The sequence below is a fragment of the Astyanax mexicanus genome, chromosome 5, assembly GCF_023375975.1.
Source record: "Astyanax mexicanus isolate ESR-SI-001 chromosome 5, AstMex3_surface, whole genome shotgun sequence".
Taxonomy (NCBI): Eukaryota; Metazoa; Chordata; class Actinopteri; order Characiformes; family Acestrorhamphidae; genus Astyanax; species Astyanax mexicanus.
Genome location: NC_064412.1, coordinates 22,333,005 through 22,356,009, shown reverse-complemented (window position 1 = coordinate 22,356,009; position 23,005 = coordinate 22,333,005). Strand labels below are relative to the sequence as shown.

Sequence of the window (23,005 nt, the reverse complement as noted above, 5' to 3'; positions counted from 1 at the left end):
GACCCAAACACACACAAAATTCACAAAATGTGTACACACAAAAAAGCTAACAGAAGCTCCTTCAACATGAAGGTCATACGAGAGCTTAGATGTAGACTTCGATACTCAAACACCTCTATTGTTTGATATCAAACAAGGTAATGTATTACACTTTAATGCCTCATTCAACAAAAGCAGACATATAAAAAAAAAGATCTCTTAGTTCTTGGCACGGCAGAGATCATTTTTAATCATGTTCTTCCTTTCTTTTTCTCTGACTTCTCAAACAAATTTCCCAACTGTTAGGATCCCATACCATCAGACTTAAACCTAGACAGCAATGTTTTTTTTTTTTTTTTTTTACTTTAGGTCTTTGGCCTTTGGCTAAATCAACACTTTACTGTATAGGCCATTCCAAAATTGTATATGTTATTTTTTAAATCATTGTTATGTAGACCTGCGTGTGTGCTTTGGGTCATTGTCTTGTTGCATGACCCAACTGTGCTTTAGCTTTAAACTCGAAGTCAGATGGCTTCAAACTGGTTTGAACCATTCTTTCACACAGATCACAATTCATAGTTTTTACCATCACTGTACCACTGTTATACTTCACAGTTTTCACCAGATATAACAGAGCTCATGTTGAATAAACAGGAAGATCATAATCAATCACGTAAATATAGCTCTGGGAAAAAAAGAAACCACTTAAAAATGATGAGTTTCTACGATTTTACCAAATTGAAAATCTGGAATATAATCAAGAGGAAAGTGGATTACCACAAGCCACCAAACCAAGCTGAATTGCTTGATTTGTTTTGCACCAGGAGTGGCATAAGTTTATTTAAAAGCAGTGTGTAAGACTGGTGGAGGAGAACATGCCAACATGCATGAAAACTGTGATTAAAAAACATCGTTATTTAACCCAATTTTTATTTTTGGTGCAAATAAATGCTCTAAATGACAATAGTTTAATTTGGAATTTAGGAGAAATGTCTTTAGTTTATAGAATCATAGAATTTTACTCAAACATATACCTATAAATAACAAAATCTGAGAAACTGATTCAGAAACTGCAGTGGTCTCTTAATTTTTCCAGAGCTGTACATGTACAGATGCCAGATGACTTACAAACTTTCAGTGGTATAAAAAGCAGCTGCAAAAGCTCCTTCAACATGAAGGTCATACGAGAGCTCAGATGTAGGCTTCGATACTAAAACACCTCTATTGTTTGATATCAAACAAGGCAATGTATTACACTCTGGTGCCTGATTCAACAAAAGCAGCCGTACAGAAAGGAGTATCTTTCAGTTCTTGGCACCCCGGAGATCACGTTTAATCATGTTCTTCCTTCCTTTAGCTCTGACTCCTCAAACAATTTTCCCCACAGCATGGATCCCATACCACCAGACTCAAACCTAAACAGCCGTGTTTTTTCTTTCACTTTGAACCGATTTCTCCACGCTGTTTGGCAGCGTGCCAGTCGATCTGCATGTGACATTTGTGCGTGCATGTGACTAATTTGTTTAATTAGCTGCTGTGGATCGTCTCACCACCTCTGGCCCTGAAGAGCGAGAGAGCGTGGGGCGAAGGGAAGATCAGGGTGGCGAGGAGAAGAAAGAAAGAAAGAAAGAAAAAAAGAAAACTGAACCAACAGCACAGGGCAGAGCATTTGGTAAATGGTCAAGATAAAATTTGATGCAAACTCTAGGCAAAGTTGGTTTTTATATACAGTTATATATGTACGATATATGAAATATCAGTTCATTAAAATTATTTATGTAAGATGTGTGTAATATTCTGCACATAAGTGATTATCCATATTTTAGAATTGCAGAGATATGAACAATACAAATAGTTCATAATCAAGTATTACAATTCAATAAAGCTATAATCAACCTATAATCAAGAGGAAGATCACAAGCCATCAAACCAAGCTGAACTGCTTGAAATTTTGCACCAGGAGTGGCATAAAGTTATCCAAAAGCAGTGTGTAAGACTGGTGGAGGAGAACATGCCAAGATGCATGAAAACTGTGATTAAAAAACAGGTTTTTTTGTTATTTCAGCCATTTCTCATTTTCTGCAAATAAATGCTCTAAATAAAACAACAATGTTCATTTTACTCAAACATACACCTATAAACAGCAAAATCAGAGAAACTGATTCAGACACTGAAGTGGTCTCTTAATTTTTTCCAGAGCTGTATTAACATACTAGGTGGTATTTTCCATCTTTTTACTTAGCATGTCAAGAATTTGAGAAACAGCAGCAACAGGAATGGACCAAGTCGATACAATTCAATATGATTTCTTTTCAGGCAAACTCATTATGCAGGTCTTCTGTAACGTTCTGCACTTTCTCTTAAAAAATAAAATGTATTTTACTTTTGGAAAAAAACACATTTACAATATTGAAGACATTAAAGCTATATAGTAACATATGTGGAATTATTAAGGACAGATCTGGATACTCTTGGTATTTTAATCTCAGTGTCTTCATGAGGGAGAGTCACCTGGAACAGTTTTCTCAGCGTCTTGAAGGAGTTCCTGGAGGTGCTGAACAACAGTAGCTGATTTCTTCAAACTGTGAAGCTCCAGCTCATCCCACATTAACGTCTCAACTGGGTTTAGGTTAGGGCATTTTATAGGCCAAAGATTTTTTTATTTATTTACTACGTAATTATATATGTTTCCTAAGTATATTTGATGTCTTCACTATTCACTTTACAATGTTAAAAAAATAACACAAAAAAACTGAATGAGAACTTTTGACTTGTACTGTATATTTTAAACATTAATCTAAAACAAAATGACTCGTTTCGTATTTTTTTTTACTGTGTATTAAATGTGTATTTGAACAGTGGTGTTGCAATGTTCTTAAAGGTCTTATTCCATTGTTTTTTCATTTTCAGACTAATTCTAACCATTTGTTCCTTAACACTAATGTGTTATTTGCACAAATAACATAGGAATGAACTGCCATGCTGTTCCTAGTGCTGTTGGCTTCTGTCTGATGAGACGTGCCTGGCCACGAGCCAAGGTGGGAAGATCATAAATACTAATTCATGGTTTGATGTACATGGGAGCTTTTTTAATCTAGTCACTTTTTCTGAATATTTTCTTTTACTAGCTACTGCAGACAAGGTTGAGGAACAGTTTCATGTGCAGTATACATATACAACTTAGAGAGACCTCTAGTATTTCACAAAGAACAAGAAAAAGTGGATTTTAGCGGAAGGAGACCTTTAATTTGAATGATGTACTAATAACAGTGAGGGTTTGTTCATATAGACAGTGATGAGAGACAATCAAAAAGAACTTTAGAAATTGTTTCACTGAAAAGTGTCACTGGTCACCTACAGCAGTCATAGAATCAGTGCTGATAGTAAAACCCCGGCTGACCACAGTCTATTACAAATATGCACAAAATGCAGGCAGTAGGCTAAGTACAGGTTGATCATGGGCTGCAATGAGCGGACCACTAAACCAAACCCTGGTTAGGGGTTCCTGAAGGCAGGACTGGCTTTGGGCAAACAATAGGCTATTTCTTCACTGCTGCAGGGAGCAAGAGACCATCCAGGGCCCCTTTAGTGGTCTAAGTGAATACATTCGGAATATGTTTACAGATTCAGATCCCGCCTTTCAACAATTAGACACTATCGGCTTGCTGGTAACATTGGGAATGTGGGAGATCTGTGCAAGCGCAGTTGCCAAATCATTAGTGAACAAACCTTCTTATAATGACTTTGAACGCCATCACAGCAATAAGCACACACTAACTATAATACAAGCTAAAAAACACATTATAACCAATCTGACCTTTCACATTTACAAACCATGCCCATAAATTGAATGCACATTTAAACTAGGACCACCTTAAGAAAGTGACTCAAGAAAAAAAAAAAAAATCAGTGATGCTCAATTTAGCATCCCACCCTTCAACCATCAGAAACTATCGGCTTGCTGGTTACATTGGGAATGTGGGAGATCTGTGCAAGTGCAGCAGCCAAATCATTAGTTATTTATACATTATTGAGGCAAATATTATAAACTGTTTACAATGTTTTTTTTTTCTGTTTTTTTTTAAATACATTTCTGAAACTATAATTTAACCACAATCTGGTTTCTGAAAGATGGCTGCCAAGTGGACAGACTTTCCTATAACGATTTTGAACACCGTCACAACAGTAAGCATATATAAACTATAAGCATATAAAAAAGATTCAAATCCCAAAAAATCTGATCTGTGTCACATTAACAAAAAAAAATAAATAAATCAGATTCAACCCCCTAACAGGTCGTGTCCCATATACAGGCTACAGGTGTAGATGATACAAAATCCCTTTAAACTCCTTTTCTCTGTAAAAAAAAAACATTTAAATAAAAACATTATTTACATTCTGAAAACTTTGAGGGCTTTAGAGACTCTATTTTGTTCACTCTCTACTCCACTTAGTTAACAATCAACCTCAAATTGAGTTTGGGAGGGCATATGTTGGTTTGTATTCAGAAAAATATCGATTTTAAACTGAGAAAACAGGAAAGTCACAGGAAAGTTTATTTTGGCAGATATTTTCTATTACAATTACAATTAGGATTTTCAGTAATATTTCTTATCAAATATGAAACATTTTTATGTAATGCTTGAATAGAAAGACTTTAAAAAAGTGAACATGAAGGGAATATATATTCTGAGTGGATAGGGACAAAAAAGGACTCGTTTCCAAAGGGACACTCCACACATGGTCACGCTGTATTTAAACATGGCTTGGTAGGTAATGAGCTTGGCTTCCCAGGAGAACAAAGGTCGTGCCCTTGACCCTGCCCTTAACCCTCTGGTGCGGCCAACATCAGTCATTACACCCAGGCTGAGCCTAAAGCTTCTGGAGGCTGAGAGATTTAAAAAGACATGTCCACACCCTCTGGGCTGAGGGACCATCATTCATCCACCACTTAAAGCAACAGCGCAGGATCTTTCAAAGCTCCACGGATTTAATTCTGTAAGTGAAAGCAGCAGACTGAGTACAAAAAACGTGATCTGCAAATCATTACAACAATATTAAAATATTAACAGTGGTCCAGTGGGTAGGCATTATGAAAACCTAATATAATCACCTGATCATGATAAATTACTTAATTTAAGGTTTAATTTCTTTAGCTAAATAAAAAATAAACTGTTTAACCAACACTTTTCATATGTTACATAAAAAAATTGAAAAGCTTCATTTGGTTGGTAAATCATGAATTTAAATTTCAAACAGTTTAATAAGTGACATACAATCAGAATATGATTACATTTGTGATCAGATTAGATTTGAAAATTGATGAGCTTCTTTCGAACTGAACTGCTTGAATGTTTGCACCAGGAGTGGCACAAAGTTATCCAAAAGCAGTGTGTAAGACTGATGGAGGAGAACATGGCCAGATGTATGAAAACTGTGATTAAAAACCAGGGTTATTTCACTAAATACTGATTTATTCTGAACTCTTAAAACTTTATGAATATGAATTTGTTTTCTTTGCATTATTTGAGATCTGAAAGCTCAGCATCTTTTTTTGTTATTTGAGCCATTTCTCATTTTCTGCAAATAAATGCTCTAAATGACAATGTTTGTATTTGGTAATTTTAGAGGAATGTTGTCTGTAGTTTATAGAATAAAACAACAATGTTCATTTTACTCAAATATATACCTATACATAGCAAAATCAGAGAAACTGATTCAGAAACTGAAGTAGTCTCGCAGTTTTTTCCAGAGCTGTATATGTATTCATGTAAGTGATGGTTTATTTGTAATGTGAACAAATCTGTGCCTAACAAAAGCATGTTATAATGTGGAAATGAAATGTTTTAAATGTTTGTGGCCAAATATGTAACAACCAGAGACAATCAGCTTGCTGGTTACATTGTGAATGTGAATAGGAAAGCCTGTGGAGATCAGTGCAAGCGCAGCAGCCAAATCATTATTTCGTTATATTACTGAGTCAAATGCTAAAAACTATTTACAAGTAACAGAATATATTAGCGCTTTTCTGTTAAAGCAAGAACAGACTGGATTAGATCAGCTGCTCACAGCTACTGTGAATATACAACTCCTTGAAAATCCTTAAAGTGACACAAATTCACTTTAATTCATTCATTTATCAATTTGTACAAAAAGAAACTACTATAATAATGATTCTTAAAACATCAGCAGTCATTTCTCTGTGAACATTCAATACACCTTTCTAAAGCAGTCTAAGCAGTGGCGTGCCACAGAGAGCTTTATTAAAGCTGTCAATTTGAGTTTTCTTCTGCCAGCACAGCTGAGTCATGTTCGTTTTAGTCAGAGAAGGATAGAAAGCTTTCTCTGTCCAGTAAAAATGAAAGAAGCGGGAGCTCCGCTGTACTGTATTTAGAACTGAATGATGTTTGGAGACTACAGTTTAATCACTTGACAGTACAGAAGAAGGGGAAGTCTGGAAACTGTGAATAAAGCTTGTTGAATAAGAGTGGCTGAACTGTGTACACATACTAATATTAATATTCTATTCAGAATAAATTTTATTTTGATCTCAGCTAATTGCCTGGTTATCTCGGTAGATTTAAGTCAGCATCTAATTCTGATTTAAACATCTTTCCAACAGAATCTTCTCTTGTATCTTTATAAATCACTGCTGTCGTCTCTGGGCCAATGCTCATTTATAAATATAAACTTTGATTGATCTGACCACAGAACAATTTTCCATTTTGCCTCAGTCCGTTTTAAATGAGCTTTGGCCAGGAGAAGACAGAGACATTTCTGGATGGTGTTGACATATGGCTTATTCTTTGCATGATAGGGCTGCACGATATATCGTTTAAGCAAGGATGTGCACGTGTGCAATAGTGGCATCGCAGGACACTTAAAGCCATTAAATCAAACACGCCATGTTGCAATGTTTTGATTCTTGACACAAGAAGTAGATACACAGCGCTGTCTCTGTCTCTGTGTTAGTGACAGACTGCTGCTGCCTGAGAAGTGCAAGGGAAATGAATTAAAACAGATTAATAGAAATGCTCCAAAATAACGTTTTACATTAAATATTTTTAACATTTTTGATACCATTGAAAGTCAAGGAGGCGTTTCCTTCTCCTGTAAAGTAGCCTCTTGGGTAATGCTATAAACTATATTGCTATAAGTTTGCTATTGAACTACCATGCTTCTCTGATCATGTACCTCACTTAGTGTTGGGCGGTATACATTTTTCCCATACCGCCATACCACTAGAGGTGCTGTGGAGCGCTGTGTAGAAGTGTAGCGCGCCATCAAAGAAGCTAATGGCAGCTCTGTGGAGCCTCAGGCTGGTCTGCATGCAGCAGAAACATAAAAACAGAACTCCTGCAGCTTCTCCTGTTATTCCTTACACTATGAGTAACTATAACTCTGTTTAAATATATTAATACTGTAGCTTGAAGGATAATATTAATGCACACTGAACTAAATGTATTTATTAACTGGAGAACAAAAGGAATTGTGATAAACTGATAAACAGCTGTTAAATATTTTTATGCCTCTAATGGTTTCAGTAATAACACACTGTAAATTGATATTAAACTTGTGTCTGATTTGTGCAATAAGGCTTTTGAAAATTATATATTCTGAATACTTACATGTTGTGTATTTTAGGTTCGTTTACAGAGACTATAGAGTGTTCATGAGACTATTTAAAATATTAATATTGTAAAAGAAGCTGTGTTAAAGTTGTGGACGTATCTCCTTTTAAGATCTATTGTTTACATTCTTCAGCTGTTTCTCTGATAATAAAGTATGATTTCTTCATACATTGTCTAATTTTGTGGGACAAAGTAAACCCACTAGTATTCAAAGCCTTTATTTATTTCTTTTTTTTAAATAATTTTATTTCTATTTTTTTTCCATTTTCTCCCCAATTTACACGGCCAATTACCCAACCCACTCATTAGGACTCCCCCTATCACTAGTGATGCCCCAACACACCAGGAGGGTGAAGACTAACACATGCTTCCTCCGATACATGTGAAGTCAGCCACCGCTTCTTTTCGAGCTGCTGCTGATGCAGCATTGCCGAGCAGCCAGTGCGCTTGGAGGAAAGCGCAGCAACTCGGTTCCGAGACATCAGCTCACAGACGCCCTGTGCTGTGGACATCACCCTAGGAGTGATGTGGGGAGAGAGCGCCATCTACCCACCCGGAGGGAGCAGGGCCTATTTTGCTCCCTCTGAGTGCCGGCAGCTTGATGGCAAAGCTGCCTGAGCGGGGGTTAGAACCTGCGACCTCCTGCTCATAGTGGCAGCGCTTCAGACCCAAATCCTTTATTTTAAGCCTTATTGTTTGATATATTATATGTTCTCCTAACAGTACAGCAACTCGCAACCCTATATTTAAACTATAAATAAATAATAATGAAAAAATAGCGTGATATACCGTAAAACCGTCAGAATCTTGCAAAATACTGTGATATGGATTTTTGGTCCTACTGCTCAGCGCTAACCTTATTAAAATGTAATGGAATGACAGAAAAGACGTTTCTCACTGATTTTTTTTTTTTTAACGCTGTAAACTGGCACAGTTCCCTCTAAACATTAGCTTGTGCCAATTTAGTTTGGAACCATCTTATCAGCAGCACTAAACCCAGCTAACCGGCTTAAGATCCGCCACGTAATACTAATCAGAGCTGGGTTTGCTTCATGCTAAGAGCAGGCAGGGTATACTTAATGGAAGATTAATGCATTTGAAGGTGCAGCTGGGGCAACCTTAACGAGATCGGTATCTCTTTAAGGAAGACATGGCGTAATCGGGGCGGCAGGTGCGGCGTGGGTGGAAGTGACGGGAAACTTAGCTAGCTCTGCCCTGGGCCTGACCTCTGCATGTACGTATAAGATTATGTATATATATATATATATATATATATATATATATATATATATATATATATATATATAAACATATTTAATGTGTGTGTATGTGTGTGTGTGGGTATAAGTGTGTGTGTGTGTGTGTGTGTGTTCACGTCTCTCTTGGAGAGAATGTGCATCTGTTCCAGTTAAGAAGTACAGCTGAGTGTAATGCTAAATGAAAAGCTTGGATTAGTTCACAGCGCATGAGGAGAGTTTGACGTTAATGTCGTCTGAAAGGCTCTTTTTTGTGCGAGGGGCAGGAAAAAATGGAACAGTTGGAATAACCGATGTCACGGCCAGTTCCATCAGGCGTCGACTTACTTTTCCTCAAAGGATGGGAAACGAAAGGGGGAAAGTCGACACATGTATTCACGGCAACGGACAGGAAGCGCGCTGATGTAGGGAGAGTAGGGAGAGTGCAGAGCACAGATGCAGGTAGTTAAGTTGGCTTGGAAAAGCCAACTTATTGTTCTTCGTAATCTTCTTATTAAGTTGGCTTGGAAAAGCCAACTTACTGTTCTTCGTAATCTTATTATTAAGTTGGCTTGGAAAAGCCAACTTATTGTTCTTCGTAATTAAGTTGGCTTGGAAAAGCCAACTTATTGTTCTTCGTAATCTTCTTATTATTATTATTATTATTCCGCGCTCAAAATTTAATCGACTACTCCTCCTAGGGCTTTTGACGTAGAACCACGAAATTTTGCAGTATCGTAGGACCTATACCCGAATAGGTTGCTTGTGCTTTTTGAAGCGATATATCGTACGGTTTTCGTAAAAACTTCGTAAACGTGCGCTTTTTTTTCCCATAGGAAATGAATAGGGGACAACTTTGAACGTCTGTGTAGGTAACAATTTTTGACATACAAAGACAAAAATCGGACGGTCTATAGAACTTACCGCGTTCTTTCCGAAATATTTAACGTTTTGACGATACGTCGTACGGTTTTCGTACAAATGTCGTACGAAGTTTTCCCATTGAAATGAATGGGGGGCCCAGAGTTCCATCTCACACACGAGCAGCTCTGCGCACGGAACCCCTTCTCTCCCCTGCTCCTCCAGTACTGTGAGTGTATGGAGGAGCTGCTTTATGGAGCAGCTATCAGTCAAAAGTTTGGACACCCCGGCACCCCAGCCAGGGCTTAGCAACCACCTAATAACTGCTTAGCAACCACCTTAGCAACCACCTGGAAAACGTTAGCAACTGCCTAGCAACCACTTAGCAACACCTTAGCAACCACCTGGAAAACGTTAGCAACTGCCTAGCAACCACTGAGCAACCACCTGGAAAACGTTAGCAACTGCCTAGCAACCACTTAGCAACTGCCTAGCAACCACCTGGAATACGTTAGCAACTGCCTAGCAACCACTTAGCAACCACCTGGAAAACGTTAGCAACTGCCTAGCAACAACTTAGCAACTGCCTAGCAACCACCTGGAAAATGTTAGCAACTGCCTAGCAACCACTTAGCAACCACCTGGAAAACGTTAGCAACTGCCTAGCAACCACTTAGCAACTGCCTAGCAACCACTTGGAAAACGTTAGCAACTGCCTAGCAACCACTTAGCAACTGCCTAGCAACCACCTGGAAAACGTTAGCAACTGCCTAGCAACCACTTAGCAACCACCTGGAAAACGTTAGCAACTGCCTAGCAACCACTTAGCAACTGCCTAGCAACCACTTGGAAAACGTTAGCAACTGCCTAGCAACCACTTAGCAACTGCCTAGCAACCACCTGGAATACGTTAGCAACTGCCTAGCAACCACTTAGCAACCACCTGGAAAACGTTAGCAACTGCCTAGCAACCACTGAGCAACCACCTGGAAAACGTTAGCAACTGCCTAGCAACCACTTAGCAACTGCCTAGCAACCACCTGGAAAACGTTAGCAACTGCCTAGCAACCACTTAGCAACCACCTGGAAAACGTTAGCAACTGCCTAGCAACAACTTAGCAACTGCCTAGCAACCACCTGGAAAACGTTAGCAACTGCCTAGCAACCACTTAGCAACCACCTGGAAAACGTTAGCAACTGCCTAGCAACCACTTAGCAACTGCCTAGCAACCACCTGGAAAACGTTAGCAACTGCCTAGCAACCACTTAGCAACCACCTGGAAAACGTTAGCAACTGCCTAGCAACCACTTAGCAGCTGCCTAGCAACCACCTGGAATATGTTAGCAACTACCTAGCAACCACTTAGCAACCACCTGGAAAATGTTAGCAACTGCCTAGCAACCACTTAGCAACTGCCTAGCAACCACTTGGAAAACGTTAGCAACTGCCTAGCAACCACTTAGCAACTGCCTAGCAACCACCTGGAAAACGTTAGCAACTGCCTAGCAACCACTTAGCAACCACCTGGAAAACGAAAGCAACTGCCTAGCAACCACTTAGCAACACCTTAACAACCATTGGGAAAACGTTAGCAACTGCCTAGCAACCACTTTAGAAATGATAGCAACTGCCTAGCAACCACTTAGCACCACCTTAACAACCACTAGGAAAACGATAGCAACTGCCTAGCAACCACTTAGCAACCACTTTAGAAATGATAGCAACTGCCTAGCAACCACTTAGCAACACCTTAACAACCACTAGGAAAACGATAGCAACTGTCTAGCAACCACTTAGCAACCACTTTAGAAATGATAGCAACAACCTAGCATCACCCTAGCAACCACCTAGCAACACCTTAGCAACCACCTGTTATATGTTAGCAATTGCCTAGCAACCAGTTAGTAACAGCTTAGCAACCACCTGGAAAACATTAGCAATTGCCTAGCAACAGCTTAGCAACCTTTTCAGAAATGATAGCAACCGCCTAGCAACACATTAGCAATCAAAAGTTTAACCAAAAGTTTTACGATTTCAGCATTTAAACAAGCGTTTTTAGATTTCAGCGTTTAACGAAATGTTTTTAGATGTCAGCGTTTAATCAAAGGTTTTTAGATTTCAGCGTTTAACCAAATGTATTTAGATTTCATCGTTTAACCAAACGTTTTTAGATTTCAGCGTTTAATCAAACATTTTTAGATTTCAGCGTTTAACCAAACGTTTTTAGATTTCAGCGTTTAACCAAATGTTTTTAGATGTCAGCGTTTTTAGCATTTAGCGTTAACAGCATATCAATGACTCTTCACACTCTTCAGACGGAAAAAGCTTAGCAACCATTTTAACTTTTTAACGTTATTAGCGTTCTTTTCCAAGCCAACTTAAAGTTCGTTCACGAACTTTACCTTTTCTAGTCTTCTTATTAAGTTGGCTTGGAAAAGCCAACTTACTGTTCTTCGTAATCTTATTATTATTATTATTATTCCGCGCTCAAAATTTAATCACTATCTCCTCCTAGGGCTTTTGACGTAGAACCACGAAATTTTGCAGTATCGTAGGACCTATACCCGAATAGGTTGCTTGTGCTTTTTTAAGCGATACATCGTACGGTTTTCGTAAAAACTTCGTAAACGTACGCATTTTTTTCCCATAGGAATGAATGGGGCCAAATTTTAAACGTCCGTAACCGCCACAATTTTTGAGATACGAACACCAAATTCGGCGAGCTTATAGATCTTATCGAGATCTTTAAATTAATAGGAGGTTGCGAAGTGATACGACGTACGGTTTTCGTACAATTGTCGTACGAAGTTTTCCCATAGAAATGAATGGGGGGCCCAGAGTTCCATCTCACACACGAGCAGCTCTGCGCACGGAACCCCTTCTCTCCCCTGCTCCTCCAGTACTGTGAGTGTATGGAGGAGCTGCTGTATGGAGCAGCTATCAGTCAAAAGTTTGGACACCCCGGCACCCCAGCCAGGTTTTAGCAACCACCTATTAACTGCTTAGCAACCACCTGGAAAACGTTAGCAACTGCCTAGCAACCACTTAGCAACACCTTAGCAACCACCTGGAAAACGTTAGCAACTGCCTAGCAACCACTTAGCAACACCTTAGCAACCACCTGGAAAACGTTAGCAACTGCCTAGCAACCACTTAGCAACAACTTAGCAACCACTTTAGAAATTATAGCAACTGCCTAGCAACCAGTTAGCAACCACTTAGCAAACACCTGGAAAACGTTAGCAACTGCCTAGCAACCACTTAGCAACACCTTAACAACCACTAGGAAAACGTTAGCAACCACTTAGCAACCACCTTAGAAACGATAGCAACTGCCTAGCAACCACTTTAGAAATGATAGCAACAGCCTAGCAACCACTTACCAACACCTTAGCAACCATTAGGAAAACGTTAGCAACTGCCTAGCAACCACTTAGCAACCACTTTAGAAATGATAGCAACTGCCTAGCAACCACCTAGCAACACCTTAGCAACCACCCCAGATACCATAGCAACACCTTAGCAACCACCTAGCAACACCTTAGCAACCACCTAGCAACACCTTAGCAACCACCCCGGTTACCATAGCAACACCTTAGCAACCACCTAGCAATACCTTAGCAACCACCTAGCAACCACTTAGCAACCACCTAGCAACACCTTAGCAACCACCCCAGATACCATAGCAACACCTTAGCAACCACCTAGCAACACCTTAGCAACCACCTAGCAACCACCTAGCAACACCTTAGCAACCACCCCGGATACCATAGCAACACCTTAGCAACCGCATAGCAACACCTTAGCAACCACCTAGCAACATCTTAGCAACCACCCCAGATACCATAGCAACACCTTAGCAACCACCTAGCAACACCCTAGCAACCACCTAGCGACACCTTAGCAACCACCCCGGATACCATAGCAACACCCTAGCAACCACGTAGCAACATCTTAGCAACCACCCCAGATACCATAGCAACACCTTAGCAACAACCTAGCAACACCCTAGCAACCACCTAGCAACACCTTAGCAACTACCTGGTATATGTTAGCAATTGCCTAGCAACCAGTTAGCAATAGCTTAGCAACCACCTGGAAAACATTAGCAACTGCCTAGCAACAGCTTAGCAACCTTTTCAGAAATGATAGCAACTGCCTAGCAACACATTAGCAATCAAAAATACAACCAAAAGTTTTACAAATTCAGCATTTAAACAAGCGTTTTTAGATTTCAGTGTTTAATCAAACGTTTTTAGATTTCAGTGTTTAACCAAACGTTTTTAGATTTCAGCGTTTAATCAAACGTTTCTAGATTTCAGCGTTTAAACAAATGTTTTTAGATTTCAGCGTTTAACCAAATGTTTTTAGATTTCAGCATTTTTAGCATTTAGCGTTTAGCCAAAAGTTAACAGCATATCAATGACTCTTCACACTCTTCAGACGGAAAAAGCTTAGCAACCATTTTAACTTTTTAACGTTATTAGCGTTCTTTTCCAAGCCAACTTAAAGTTCGTTCACGAACTTTACCTTTTCTAGTTATTATTATTATTCCGCGCTCAAAATTTAATCGACTACTCCTCCTAGGGCTTTTGACGTAGAACCACGAAATTTTGCAGTATCGTAGGACCTATACCCGAATAGGTTGCTTGTGCTTTTTTAAGCGATACATCGTACGGTTTTCGTAAAAACTTCGTAAACGTGCGCTTTTTTTTCCCATAGGAAATGAATAGGGGACAACTTTGAACGTCTGTGTAGGTAACAATTTTTGACATACAAAGACAAAAATCGGACGGTCTATAGAACTTACCGCTTTCTTTCCGACATTTTTAACGTTTCGACGATACGTCGTACGGTTTTCGTACAAATGTCGTACGAAGTTTTCCCATTGAAATGAATGGGGGGCCCAGAGTTCTAACTCACACACGAGCAGCTCTGCGCACGGAACCCCTTCTCTCCCCTGCTCCTCCAGTACTGTGAGTGTATGGAGGAGCTGCTGTATGGAGCAGCTATCAGTCAAAAGTTTGGACACCCCGGCACCCCAGCCAGGGTTTAGCAACCATCTATTAACTGTTTAGCAACCACCTGGAAAACGTTAGCAACTGCCTAGCAACCACTTAGCAACACCTTAGCAACCACCTGGAAAACGTTAGCAACTGCCTAGCAACCACTTAGCAACCACTTTAGAAATGATAGCAACTGCCTAGCAACCACTTAGCAACCACTTTAGAAATGATAGCAACTGCCTAGCAACCACTTAGCAACCACATGGAAAACGTTAGCAACTGCCTAGCAACCACGTAGCAACCACTTTAGAAACGATAGCAACTGCCTAGCAACCACTTAGCAACACCTTAACAACCACTAGGAAAACGTTAGCAACTGCCTAGCAACCACTTAGCAACCACTTTAGAAATGATAGCAACTGCCTAGCAACCACTTAGCAACCACATGGAAAACGTTAGCAACTGCCTAGCAACCACTTAGCAACCACTTTAGAAATGATAGCAACTGCCTAGCAACCACTTAGCAACCACCTGGAAAACGTTAGCAACTGCCAAGCAAACACTTAGCAACCACTTTAGAAATGATAGCAACTGCCTAGCAACCACTTAGCAACCACTTTAGAAATGATAGCAACTGCCTAGCAACCACTTAGCAACCACATGGAAAACGTTAGCAACTGCCTAGCAACCACGTAGCAACCACTTTAGAAACGATAGCAACTGCCTAGCAACCACTTAGCAACACCTTAACAACCACTAGGAAAACGTTAGCAACTGCCTAGCTACCACTTAGCAACCACTTTAGAAATGATAGCAACTGCCTAGCAACCACTTAGCAAGCACATGGAAAACGTTAGCAACTGCCTAGCAACCACTTAGCAACCACTTTAGAAACGATAGCAACTGCCTAGCAACCACTTAGCAACACCTTAGCAACCACCTGGAAAACGTTAGCAACTGCCTAGCAACCACTTAGCAACCACCTGGAAAACGTTAGCAACTGCCTAGCAACCACTTAGCAACTGCCTAGCAACCACTTGGAAAACGTTAGCAACTGCCTAGCAACCACTTAGCAACTGCCTAGCAACCACTTGGAAAACGTTAGCAACTGCCTAGCAACCACTTAGCAACTGCCTAGCAACCACCTGGAAAACGTTAGCAACTGCCTAGCAACCACTTAGCAACCACCTGGAAAACGTTAGCAACTGCCTAGCAACCACTTAGCAGCTGCCTAGCAACCACCTGGAATATGTTACCAACTACCTAGCAACCACTTAGCAACCACCTGGAAAATGTTAGCAACTGCCTAGCAACCACTTAGCAACTGCCTAGCAACCACTTGGAAAACGTTAGCAACTGCCTAGCAACCACTTAGCAACTGCCTAGCAACCACCTGGAAAACGTTAGCAACTGCCTAGCAACCACTTAGCAACCACCTGGAAAACGTTAGCAACTGCCTAGCAACCACTTAGCAACCACTTTAGAAACGAAAGCAACTGCCTAGCAACCACTTAGCAACCACCTTAACAACCATTGGGAAAACGTTAGCAACTGCCTAGCAACCACTTTAGAAATGATAGCAACTGTCTAGCAACCACTTAGCAACACCTTAACAACCACTAGGAAAACGATAGCAACTGCCTAGCAACCACTTAGCAACCACTTTAGAAATGATAGCAACTGCCTAGCAAACACTTAGCAACACCTTAACAACCACTAGGAAAACTATAGCAACTGCCTAGCAACCACTTAGCAACCACTTTAGAAATGATAGCAACAACCTAGCAACACCCTAGCAACCACCTAGCAACACCTTAGCAACCACCTGTTATATGTTAGCAATTGCCTAGCAACCAGTTAGCAACAGCTTAGCAACCACCTGGAAAACATTAGCAATTGCCTAGCAACAGCTTAGCAACCTTTTTAGAAATGATAGCAACCACCTAGCAACACATTAGCAATCAAAAGTTTAACCAAAAGTTTTACGATTTCAGCATTTAAACAAGCGTTTTTAGATTTCAGCGTTTAACCAAACGTTTTTAGATGTCAGCGTTTAATCAAACGTTTTTAGATTTCAGCGTTTAACCAAATGTTTTTAGATTTCATCGTTTAACCAAACGTTTTTAGATTTCAGCGTTTAATCAAACATTTTTAGATTTCAGCGTTTAACCAAATGTTTTTAGATTTCAGCGTTTAACCAAATGTTTTTAGATGTCAGCGTTTTTAGCATTTAGCGTTAACAGCATATCAATGACTCTTCACACTCTTCAGACGGAAAAAGCTTAGCAACCATTTTAACTTTTTAACGTTATTAGCGTTCTTTTCCAAGCCAACTTAAAGTTCGTTCACGAACTTTACCTTTTCTAGTTATTATTATTATTCCGCGCTCAAAATTTAATCGACTACTCCTCCTAGGGCTTTTGACGTAGAACCACGAAATTTTGCAGTATCGTAGGACCTATACCCGAATAGGTTGCTTGTGCTTTTTTAAGCGATACATCGTACGGTTTTCGTAAAAACTTCGTAAACGTGCGCTTTTTTTTCCCATAGGAAATGAATAGGGGACAACTTTGAACGTCTGTGTAGGTAACAATTTTTGACATACAAAGACAAAAATCGGACGGTCTATAGAACTTACCGCTTTCTTTCCGAAATTTTTAACGTTTCGACGATACGTCGTACGGTTTTCGTACAAATGTCGTACGAAATTTTCCCATTGAAATGAATGGGGGGCCCAGAGTTCTAACTCGCACACGAGCAGCTCTGCGCACGGAACCCCTTCTCTCCCCTGCTCCTCCAGTACTGTGAGTGTATGGAGGAGCTGCTGTATGGAGCAGCTATCAGTCAAAAGTTTGGACACCCCGGCACCCCAGCCAGGGTTTAGCAACCATCTATTAACTGTTTAGCAACCACCTGGAAAACGTTAGCAACTGCCTAGCAACCACTTAGCAACACCTTAGCAACCACCTGGAAAACGTTAGCAACTGCCAAGCAAACACTTAGCAACCACTTTAGAAATGATAGCAACTGCCTAGCAACCACTTAGCAACCACTTTAGAAATGATAGCAACTGCCTAGCAACCACTCAGCAACCACATGGAAAACGTTAGCAACTGCCTAGCAACCACGTAGCAACCACTTTAGAAACGTTAGCAACTGCCTAGCAACCACTTAGCAACACCTTAACAACCACTAGGAAAACGTTAGCAACTGCCTAGCAACCACTTAGCAACCACTTTAGAAATGATAGCAACTGCCTAGCAACCACTTAGCAACCACATGGAAAACGTTAGCAACTGCCTAGCAACCACTTAGCAACCACTTTAGAAACGATAGCAACTGCCTAGCAACTGCCTAGCAACCACTTAGCAACACCTTAGCAACCACCTGGAAAACGTTAGCAACTGCCTAGCAACCACTTAGCAACCACTTTAGAACTGATAGCAACTGCCTAGCAACCACTTAGCAACCACTTTAGAAATGATAGCAACTGCCTAGCAACCACTTAGCAATCACATGGAAAACGTTAGCAACTGCCTAGCAACCACTTAGCAACCACTTTAGAAACGATAGCAACTGCCTAGCAACCACTTAGCAACGCCTAAACAACCACTAGGAAAACGTTAGCAACTGCCTAGCAACCACTTAACAACCACTTTAGAAACGATAGCAACTGCCTAGCAACCACTTAGCAACACCTTAGCAACCACTAGGAAAACGTTAGCAACTGCCTAGCAACAGCTTAGCAACCACTTTAGAAACGATAGCAACTGCCTAGCAACCACTTAGCAACCACTTAAGAAATGATAGTAACTGCCTAGCAACCACTTAGCAACACCTTAGCAACCACTAGGAAAACATTAGCAACTGCCTAGCAACTAATTAGCAACCACTTTAGAAATGATAGCAACTGCCTAGCAACCACTTAGCAACATCTTAGCAACCACTAGGTAAACGTTAGCAACTGCCTAGCAACCACTTAGCAACCACTTTAGAAACGATAGCAACTGCCTAGCAACCACTTAGCAACACCTTAGCAACCACTAGGAAAACGTTAGCAACCACCTAGCAACCACTTAGAAACACCTTAGCAACCACCCCAGATACCATAGCAACACCTTAGCAACCACCTAGCAACACCCTAGCAACCACCTAGCGACACCTTAGCAACCACCCCGGATACCATAGCAACACCCTAGCAACCACGTAGCAACATCATAGCAACCACCCCAGATACCATAGCAACACCTTAGCAACAACCTAGCAACACCCTAGCAACCACCTAGCAACACCTTAGCAACTACCTGGTATATGTTAGCAATTGCCTAGCAACCAGTTAGCAATAGCTTAGCAACCACCTGGAAAACATTAACAACTGCCTAGCAACAGCTTAGCAACCTTTTCAGAAATGATAGCAACTGCCTAGCAACACATTAGCAACCAAAAGTTTAACCAAAAGTTTTACGATTTCAGCATTTAAACAAGCGTTTTTAGATTTCAGTGTTTAATCAAACGTTTTTAGATTTCAGCGTTTAACCAAACGTTTTTAGATTTCAGCGTTTAATCAAACGTTTTTAGATTTCAGCGTTTAACTAAACGTTTTTAGTTTTCAGCGTTTAACCAAACGTTTTTAGATTTCAGCGTTTAATCAAACGTTTTTAGATTTCAGCGTTTAACCAAATGTTTTTAGATTTCAGCGTTTTTAGCATTTAGCGTTTAGCCAAAAGTTAACAGCATATCAATGACTCTTCACACTCTTCAGACGGAAAAAGCTTAGCAACCATTTTAACTTTTTAACGTTATTAGCGTTCTTTTCCAAGCCAACTTAAAGTTCGTTCACGAACTTTACCTTTTCTAGTTAAGTTGGCTTGGAAAAGCCAACTTACTGTTCTTCGTAATCTTATTATTATTATTCCGCGCTCAAAATTTAATCACTATCTCCTCCTAGGGCTTTTGACGTAGAACCATGAAATTTTGCAGTATCGTAGGACCTATACCCGAATAGGTTGCTTGTGCTTTTTTAAGCGATACATCGTACGGTTTTCGTAAAAACTTCGTAAACGTGCGCTTTTTTTTCCCATAGGAAATGAATAGGGGACAACTTTGAACGTCTGTGTAGGTAACAATTTTTGACATACAAAGACAAAAATCGGACGGTCTATAGAACTTACCGCTTTCTTTCAGAAATTTTTAACGTTTCGACGATACGTCGTACGGTTTTCGTACAAATGTCGTACGAAGTTTTCCCATTGAAATGAATGGGGGGCCCAGAGTTCTAACTCGCACACGAGCAGCTCTGCGCACGGAACCCCTTCTCTCCCCTGCTCCTCCAGTACTGTGAGTGTATGGAGGAGCTGCTGTATGGAGCAGCTATCAGTCAAAAGTTTGGACACCCCGGCACCCCAGCCAGGGTTTAGCAACCACCTATTAACTGCTTAGCAACCACCTGGAAAACATTAGCAACTGCCTAGCAACCACTTAGCAACACCTTAGCAACCACCTGGAAAACGTTAGCAACTGCCAAGCAAACACTTAGCAACCACTTTAGAAATGATAGCAACTGCCTAGCAACCACTTAGAAACCACTTTAGAAATGATAGCAACTGCCTAGCAACCACTTAGCAACCACATGGAAAACGTTAGCAACTGCCTAGCAACCACGTAGCAACCACTTTAGAAACGATAGCAACTGCCTAGCAGCCACTTAGCAACACCTTAACAACCACTAGGAAAACGTTAGCAACTGCCTAGCAACCACTTAGCAACCACTTTAGAAATGATAGCAACTGCCTAGCAACCACTTAGCAACCACATGGAAAACGTTAGCAACTGCCTAGCAACCACTTAGCAACCACTTTAGAAACGATAGCAACTGCCTAGCAACCACTTAGCAACACCTTAGCAACCACCTGGAAAACGTTAGCAACTGCCTAGCAACCACTTAGCAACCACTTTAGAAATGATAGCAACTGCCTAGCAACCACTTAGCAACCACTTTAGAAATGATAGCAACTGCCTAGCAACCACTTAGCAACCACTTTAGAAATGATAGCAACTGCCTAGCAACCACTTAGCAACCACATGGAAAACGTTAGCAACTGCCTAGCAACCACTTAGCAACCACTTTAGAAACGATAGCAACTGCCTAGCAACCACTTAGCAACACCTTAGCAACCACCTGGAAAACGTTAGCAACTGCCTAGCAACCACTTAGCAACCACTTTAGAAATGATAGCAACTGCCTAGCAACCACTTAGCAACCACTTTAGAAATGATAGCAACTGCCTAGCAACCACTTAGCAACCACATGGAAAACGTTAGCAACTGACTAGCAACCACTTAGCAACCACTTTAGAAACGATAGCAACTGCCTAGCAACCACTTAGCAACACCTTAGCAACCACTAGGAAAACGTTAGCAACTGCCTAGCAACAGCTTAGCAACCACTTTAGAAACGATAGCAACTGCCTAGCAACCACTTAGCAACCACTTAAGAAATGATAGTAACTGCCTAGCAACCACTTAGCAACACCTTAGCAACCACTAGGAAAACATTAGCAACTGCCTAGCAACCAATTAGCAACCACTTTAGAAATGATAGCAACTGCCTAGCAACCACTTAGCAACATCTTAGTAACCACTAGGTAAACGTTAGCAACTGCCTAGCAACCACTTAGCAACCACTTTAGAAACGATAGCAACTGCCTAGCAACCACTTAGCAACACCTTAGCAACCACTAGGAAAACGTTAGCAACCACCTAGCAACCACTTAGAAACAGCTTAGCAACCACCCCAGATACCATAGCAACACCTTAGCAACCACCTAGCAACACCCTAGCAACCACCTAGCGACACCTTAGCAACCACCCCGGATACCATAGCAACACCCTAGCAACCACGTAGCAACATCTTAGCAACCACCCCAGATACCATAGCAACACCTTAGCAACAACCTAGCAACACCCTAGCAACCACCTAGCAACACCTTAGCAACTACCTGGTATATGTTAGCAATTGCCTAGCAACCAGTTAGCAATAGCTTAGCAACCACCTGGAAAACATTAGCAACTGCCTAGCAACAGCTTAGCAACCTTTTCAGAAATTATAGCAACTGCCTAGCAACACATTAGCAATCAAAAGTTTAACCAAAAGTTTTACGATTTCAGCATTTAAACAAGCGTTTTTAGATTTCAGTGTTTAATCAAACGTTTTTAGATTTCAGCGTTTAATCAAACGTTTTTAGATTTCAGCGTTTAACCAAATGTTTTTAGATTTCAGCTTTTAACCAAACGTTTTTAGATTTCAGCGTTTAATCAAACGTTTTTAGATTTCAGCGTTTAACCAAATGTTTTTAGATTTCAGCTTTTAACCAAACGTTTTTAGATTTCAGCGTTTAATCAAACGTTTTTAGATTTCAGCATTTAACCAAATGTTTTTAGATTTCAGCGTTTAACCAAATGTTTTTAGATTTCAGCGTTTTTAGCATTTATCGTTTAGCCACAAGTTAACAGCATATCAATGACTCTTCACACTCTTCAGACAGAAAAAGCTTAGCAACCATTTTAACTTTTTAACGTTATTAGCGTTCTTTTCCAAGCCAACTTAAAGTTCGTTCACGAACTTTGCCTTTTCTAGTTATTATTATTATTCCGCGCAAAAAATTTAATCACTATCTCCTCCTAGGGCTTTTGACGTAGAACCACGAAATTTTGCAGTATCGTAGGACCTATACCCGAATAGGTTGCTTGTGCTTTTTTAAGCGATACATCGTACGGTTTTCGTAAAAACTTCGTAAACGTACGCATTTTTTTCCCATAGGAATGAATGGGGCCAAATTTTAAACGTCCGTAACCGCCACAATTTTTGAGATACGAACACCAAATTCGGCGAGCTTATAGATCTTATCGAGATCTTTAAATTAATAGGAGGTTGCGAAGTGATACGACGTACGGTTTTCGTACAATTGTCGTACGAAGTTTTCCCATAGAAATGAATGGGGGGCCCAGAGTTCCATCTCACACACGAGCAGCTCTGCGCACGGAACCCCTTCTCTCCCCTGCTCCTCCAGTACTGTGAGTGTATGGAGGAGCTGCTGTATGGAGCAGCTATCAGTCAAAAGTTTGTACACCCCGGCACCCCAGCCAGGTTTTAGCAACCACTTATCAACACCTTAGCAACCACCTTAGCAACCACCTGGAAAACGTTAGCAACTGCCTAGCAACCACTTAGCAACTGCCTAGCAACCACTTGGAAAACGTTAGCAACTGCCTAGCAACCACTTAGCAACTGCC

At 40.5% G+C, this 23,005-nt stretch overlaps 1 protein-coding gene and 1 long non-coding RNA gene across 2 annotated transcripts in view; one reads left to right on the top strand and one right to left on the bottom strand.

Annotated features, from left to right (window-relative positions):
• Nucleotides 1–23,005, bottom strand: part of pik3r3b (phosphoinositide-3-kinase, regulatory subunit 3b (gamma)) — a 338,192-nt gene that overhangs the window by 128,703 nt on the left and 186,484 nt on the right. The window lies entirely within an intron of this gene.
• On the top strand, nucleotides 9,496–20,393 carry LOC125802285 (uncharacterized). The gene is made up of 2 exons (XR_007439318.1): nucleotides 9,496–9,603; nucleotides 19,719–20,393. It is a non-coding gene; the product is annotated as an uncharacterized LOC125802285 (long non-coding RNA).